Source organism: Antechinus flavipes, chromosome 4 (genome assembly GCF_016432865.1).
Source record: "Antechinus flavipes isolate AdamAnt ecotype Samford, QLD, Australia chromosome 4, AdamAnt_v2, whole genome shotgun sequence".
Classification (NCBI taxonomy): domain Eukaryota; kingdom Metazoa; phylum Chordata; class Mammalia; order Dasyuromorphia; family Dasyuridae; genus Antechinus; species Antechinus flavipes.
The window spans coordinates 362318583-362326098 of NC_067401.1; the positions used below are offsets into that span (position 1 = coordinate 362318583).

At 34.0% G+C, this 7516-nt stretch overlaps 1 pseudogene; it reads right to left on the reverse strand.

Moving 5' to 3' along the window:
- Positions 1–2017: 2017 nt before the first annotated feature.
- On the reverse strand, positions 2018–2519 carry LOC127559735 (CCHC-type zinc finger nucleic acid binding protein-like; annotated as a pseudogene).
- Positions 2520–7516: the final 4997 nt, after the last annotated feature.

The window sequence follows — 7516 nt, forward strand, 5'->3', positions numbered from 1 at the left end:
TAATAATAATAGTCTCATTTTACACATAAAGAAACTGAACCTCATGAGGTCCAATGGTATATAGAAAATATATAGCCAAACTACATAATAAAAAGTTGATGTAAATTGTGTCCCCTTTAATCTGTGGGTAAATGGTCTGAAAGGAATCTTTGGGGGAAGGGTGATTCGAGATTGGGTCTCAAATCCTGCTGGCCTCTGGGAGGGGCACACCCTATAAGAAAAAAACAGGATAAGTAATCTCATTCAATTGTCAATTTCAGCCTGAGGCATAGCCAAGTCCCTCTATTGAGTTGAAGATAAGTCCTTTATTCACATATGGAAATTGGCCCTTGGCATGGAGTCAAAGGGACCCCATAAAATCATATTATATACCTAGACTTTCCCAAAAATTTTCCTCCCAGGATTTTGCCCACTAAGAAGGCTGTCTTCTTAATGTAAATAAATCCCCTTTTAACACAAACTTCGGGTTTGAGAATTCTTCTCCAAAGAATCTGCAACATTGATCAGAGGGGATCTCTCAGCCCTCAGTTCTCATACCCCATCAAAATAAACATTAATCTCAGAAAAGGGATTTGGGTACCATCACAAATAAAAGAAGATATTGATTTAAAATATAATTATATTCTGATAATTGATAAAATACCAACCTTACCTTTTTACCACCAAAAAATATATAGAGATATAGATATAATAGGTCTTGAATACCAAGCAAAAGAGTTTAACTTTACTCATTGGGCAATAGGGAGTCATGGCAAGTTTAGAGGAGAAAACTGATGAAACATGTCTTTATATAAATACATAAAGGAGGCTAACCATGTAAGGAGTGAACTGAATGAAAAAGAGAATAGATTTGGGAAGATATTTTTTATGGTTACTGCAATAAACTAGATAAGCAATAATAAGATTATATCGTAGAGTAATAATAGTACAAATAGAAAGAAAGATGTGGATGAGAAAAATATTGTAGACATAAAATTGGCAGAACTACTAATTGTTTAAATGTGTAAAATGATGAAAAAGAAGGAAGCACCACAAGGTAATATTGAGATTTTGAACTTGAAGGATTGGTGGTAAACAAAAGTACTTACGTCAGAAGTAAGGAAGTCAAAGAAATACTTTTTTTTTCTTTTTTAGCCAAACTCCTCCTCCTTCTCCAGGTTTATTGATCGTTTAAAATTATTACTATATTAAAGGACTTCAGTTGCTTTTACCATCAGACTTTTAAAAAATAACAGCAAATGAAACTCAACAGTTGTCTAAGTGATATAGTATACAAAAATAACATCTTGATTTCTGTAAAAATGCATTTCTCTGCCACTTCTGAATAGTTCCAAATTGAGCTTGCTCTGAGCATTGACATTTACTCTGGGTTTTAGATTTAGCTTTTGGAAAAATTTATTCCAAACCTTGCCTTCACTATCTGTATCTCCAAGAAAGAAATGAAGAACATTACAGAGTTGTTACTGTTTAGGTTTTTATCCTAATTTCTCTCTCTTTCATGGACATTAACAAGCAAATACAGGTTTTTACTTCCACTTGATTAGATAGTCTTTGTAGGGCCTGATACAGATGTTATTTGATGCAATTTAACAGCTACTGAGGTCAGACAACCCAAGGCCATTACGATATAATTTAAGTTATTTACGGAAGTTCAAAGATACTTCCAGAATCTTTTTTACCTCCTGCATGGGATCTAGTCTGACTCAACTATTCCCTTTCATTAATCCCTATTGTGGAAAGGGGGTTCTTTAACAAAGTATTTAACAAAGCATTAACAAATCAAAAGTTATATATATAACACCTCTACCAAACTAAACATAAACATTTTTTAGTAGTTAAATTCAGACAGTTGATTTTTCCATCCCTTTTCTCCTTACAGGGCAAGTAAAGCCCACTGGCCTGGAAGTAATCTCTATCTGCCAACCTTTGGCCAGTGAGGAGGATTAAGATAAAATAATTTCAGAGAAAATAAATAAAAATAATCAATCAGGAAAAGGAGGGTGACAAAGGAAGATAATTAAGCTATAGCCTCAATTGTGCATTCCAGTGCAAGATGCATTGACTCACCACAATACTAAGTTGACCACTCGTCTTGCTGCAGTTGATGGTTACACAACCAGTTTCACCATACATATAGCCTTTCACTTTGGTGCAATCTTTCTGAATGTGCCCAAATTTTCCACACAAATAGCACTTGTACTTATCTGCTTGGTCACAGTGATGAGCCAAATGGCCAGCTTTGCTACAGTTGTAGCAACACTACTCTCTTTCTCTCTTGGGTTCCCTCTACCGCAGTTATAGCAGGCATTCTTCTGAAGATTACAATCCTTGGCAAGATGACCAGACTCACCACAGATAACAGATGTCTGAAAGAAATGAAGAAACAAACTGGAAACCCATTGCTGAGGTAAAATCATCTCTATCATGGCTCCTCATTCCTCAGTCAGAGCCTCCTCCAGTAGGGTATTCCAGGGCCAATGGCCAGAATGGGTACACATGAAACATTGGTTGCTGCTCATTATTGCACTTAGATCTTCTAAGATGCTAAGGGCCTACAGTAGAAAAGGGGGTGGAATGCTTCAACTCACAAGGAGGGTAGATGCAGAAATAGGTCTAAGAGGAAAGATAATGAGCTTGTTTCATAATTACTATAGCTTCACCTCATATGCATCAAGATAAAAATAACTTTTCTTTGGTTATTGTGGCTGGCATTTTCCCAGGCATAAGAATTTAACTCATTGCTTAGAGACTTTGAAAGATTTGGTCTAAAAGATAATGTATGTGTCTCCTCCTTTTTATTGATCATTGCAGTTTTTGTTTATTTGCTTTTGGCCTCTAGAATATAACAAATCCATGAAATGGTATGTCTAATGACCATTTTTCAAAGAGCCTGTAGAAGTTAAAAGAAAAAAGGGCACAATGTAATATGACTCAATTAAACTGTTTGTGATTGTGTTCATGATGACAAGGGGAAAATCCCCTAATGGCTTTCTCATATTGACATAGATAAGATGGCTAAGAGGCATCCTTTTTGACATAATGCATTTTTTTCTTTTTATTGGATGTTTATTCTTACATACTTCTCTTCCTTATGTATATGCATCATATTTAAAGATACTACTGACAATGAATAATGGCAAAATACAGTGCTGAAGAAATAACTAACTAATCCTATTGAAAGAAAATCTGTAGGCCTTCAGTATATGGACCAATTTACATTTTATTTTAGAGGCCACCAGACTATATTTGTGTATCAACTAATGGAAACATCATTGTATTGATTTGCTTTTGAATTATGGTCTGGGAACTAAATTAAGGGCATCTGAACAAATAGAGGAAAAGAAGGCAATTATATTTTTTGCCAGCACATATTCTGAGGGGAAGACAGCAAACAATGTGAAAAGAGTTGAAAATGCCAATTAAGAGTTTCCTCCTGGATCTGATTTTCAAGAAGGAAAAATGGCATGGTAAGGGAAATTGAGGCACATCTCTCCTAATGTCTAACATTTGGAGGCTCTAATTACATCCAACGTGTTTTCAGCCTCTGAAAAACTCCCATTTCAACAAACTCAAAGAAATGCTGTGACTTTTTTTTTTCAAATGTGATTTCTTTTCCCCCTCAAACCACACACATGGTAAGAAAGGAATATTTTTCACTACCTTCCAGTTCAGCACAATGTGGAGACTAGACCATTGAAAACCTATATTCTATAAGAAAGGGTAAAGAGCTAAAACTGAAAATATCTCCATAACAGTGCCTAGGTACAGCTGCTTTATATTAAGATACCTGAACTCCAAGAAGAAAATAATTTCCAGTGGACTCTTGGCTTCCAAAAATTAGGCCCCTTCCTTTCTAAATGTACTTGGTCTTACTATAATGGCATTTGAAAAAGACAGCCTTTTCCCAAAGGTTTCTACTAGGAGACAGACATGCCTAAGAAAGTAGTATGCATTCAGTCACACACAGTGCTAAGATGACAGGCAAGAAAAAAAAAATTGGACCTCATAAAAGCAAAGCAGGAAACTGTAAATCAGATTTTAGTTCCCAGTTCTGAAAATTGTAACCAATATAAATTCTTGTGAAAAAATAAAAAAAGGAATACATTTCTAAGAGAAACTGTCATCTGCCTAATATAGAGTAGACTGGTAGAACTGCTGACACATCACTCAGCTTCTGAGTATAAACATTTGCTTTCTAATTTTCCTCCTCCCAGACTATATTATTAGGTTAATATTGAATTTCAGAACTGCAGGCTCTCATGAGGATGGCTCAATCCTTTGGCAGACCAAAAATGGCAGAAGGAAGAAGCTACTTGCTGGATTTTCACTACCAGCTTTCCCTGTCGACATAAGAAAATATTGCCTATTTTTCACAATAAGCTTGTTGGCTGGCAACATAAGAAAAGGAGCTGAATTTAAAGTCCTGAGTCTAAGCATAGTCACAGGTTTATAGAATCTCACTTTATTGCTCTCATTTCCCATGTTTTGTTATTGCTCCAGATCTTCAAGCATGTAATCTCTCTACCTGGATCTTGCCCTTGATTAAAAACAGGTAATAAGCCAAGAACAGGAAATGAGCCATTTTAAAATAAGGCTAGTGAGCAGGACTCTGTCAATCTTTTTCTCATAGCTCATACCCCACACCCTTCTTCATTTAATTTTAAAAGACTTGGGTCTTTCTATATTGAAATTAAAAGACTAAAATGAAGATGATCTGACTATATAAGACCTAAAACTATATTATAAAGCAGTGGTCATTAAAAATCATTTGGTACTGACTAATAAATAGATTAATGCATCAGTGGAATAAGTTAGGTTTATAAAACATAGTAGCCAATGACTATAGCAATCTAGTGTTGATAAATTAAAAGACCCTAGCTTCTGGGATGAAACCTCACTATTTGACAAAAATACTGGGAAAATTGGAAAATAGTATGGCAACAATACTGACCAACACAACACTTTTTACCAAGATAAGGTTGGAATAGGTTCATGATTTATACATAAAGAGAGATATCATAAGCCAATTAGGAGATCTGTGGAAAAAAAAATTCATAGCCAAAAAAGCACTCAAGAACATTATAAAATGCCAAATGGATAATTTGATTATGTTAAATTAAAAAGGGTTTGTATACTGGTGATAATAAGATTATACAATGATCAATTCTAATGGACATGGCTCTTCTCAACAATGAGACTATTCAGGCCAGTTCCAATGATCTTGTGATAATGAGAGCCATCTACACCCAGAGAAAGGACTATGGGAACTGAGTGTAAATCACAATATAGCATTTTCACTTCTTTTGTTGTTGTTTGCTTGAATTTTATTTTCTTTCTCATTTTTTTTTCCCTTTTTGATCTGATTGTTCTTGTGCAGCAAGATAATTGTATAAATGTATATACCTTTTTGGATTTACATATATTTATCATAATATATTGGATTACCAGCCATCTAGGGGAGGAGAGGGGAGGAAGGGAAGAGAAATTGGAACACAAGGTTTTGCAAAAGTCAATGGTGAAAAATTATCCTTGCATATGTTTTGAAAAAAAAAAAAAAAGCCCATGAGATGACATGAATTTGATGCATTTTGTACAAGTGGTTTGATAATTGACTGTACATGGCCTGATTTGAATATTTTTAAAAGTTTTTACATTCATAATAAAATTGCATTTTAACATCCATAGAGGGGAAAGTTTTTGTATAAACAAAACAAATGCAGCCAAAATTAGAAAGGAAGCAGAAAAATGGGGAAAAGATTTTTACATTCACAGATTCTGATAAAGACCTCATTTCTAAAATATATTAAGAATTGATTCCAATTTATAATATATATAATTCTCCACTTGATAAATGCTCAAAGAATATGAACAATTTTCAAATAAAAAAATTAAAGACATTTCTAGTCATATTTTAAAAAATCTAAATCACTTATAATTAGAGAAACTCAAGGACACTCTGAGATACCATTTCACACCTCTCAGATTGACCAAAATAACAAGAAAGGATAATGATAAATGTTGGAGGGGATGTGAGAAAATGGGAGACACATACATTGTTGGTGGAGTTGTGAATTGATCTAACCATTCTGAAAAGCAATTTGGAACTGTGTTCAAAAAGCTGTCAAACCATTCATACCCTTTTGATTCAGCAGTGTCTACTGGGCCTGTATCCCAAAGAGATCATCAGCAAAAGAAAGAAAGAAAGAAAGGACCCATATGTACAAAAATGTTTGTAGTAGCCCTTTTTGTAGTGGCAAGGAACTAGAAACTGAGTGGATGACTGAATAAATTCTGATATATGAACATTATGGAGTATTATTTTTTTCTATAAGAAATGATCAGCAGGATAGTTTCAGAAAAGCATGGACTGATGCTAAGTAAGTAGAACCAAGAGAATATTGTACACAGCAAAAACAAGATTATGTGATGATCAGCTGTGATAGATTTGGCTCTTTTCAACAATGAGTGATTCAGGTTAATTCCAATAGACTTTTGATGCAGAGAGTCTCTGCATTCACAAACAGGATCATGGGGACTGAATGTGGATCACAACATAGCTTTTTCACCTATTGTTGTTGTTTGCTTGCTTGTTTTTTCTCTTTCTATAATTTTAATTTATAATTATTTCTATTTTTGTCTCATCTCTGATAATTGTTTAATATTTAAGATTCAATGGGGAAAAATACTGTGATTATTTTGTATAAATAAGTACATATATGGAGGGCTCAAGATATTGTAGAGAAAAGTAAAAGAATATCCCTAAAACTGCAAATTTCATATTAGTGACATGACTATTCCACACTACTTATTAGGAAAAGCTTTTTCTCTGCTCTTCTGATTGATAGGCCATTGAAGCAGTGATATCTTTTTTTTCACATATCTAGCCTTGATAGGGTCTGGAGAATATCTTGTTTCTTTCAATCCTCAGGGTTCATGCTCTCTACTTATGCTGGATTATCAACAGTGTAATACCTCTCTTCCATTCAATATAGCTTTAGGCCACAAGGGTCAGTTCCTTCTGGCATCCTGAATTTGTACCTCTCAGCTCTAATTATGATATGAAACTCAAAAATTCCATTTTTCTGTATGTATGTCATTAACATTTCTGATACAATTTTTTATAAATTATTATCTGACTTCAAGTTTTCTAACTATATCCTATGAAGCCCTGAAAAGTTGCATACAAATAAATTGATCACAGTTTCCTGCAGTCATGATTACTTAATAAACTTCCTCTCTTCAAATATATCCTCTCAATGCATCCATCTGAGAGGCACACTTTGATATTTTATTTGAGTGGTTGGATTTCCTTTTCATATGATTTTATCAGTTACCATACACATTCAAAATTGTCTGCCTCTTTTTAAAAAATTTTATATAGTTCCCCCCCCAGGTGCATGTCAAGAAAAAAATTAGCATTCATCTTTACCATATTCTAATTCCAAATTTTTCATCTTCCTTTTCTCCCTCCTATTCCCTGTTCCAAAGTTGGTAGGCAATTTGATATAGTTTATAA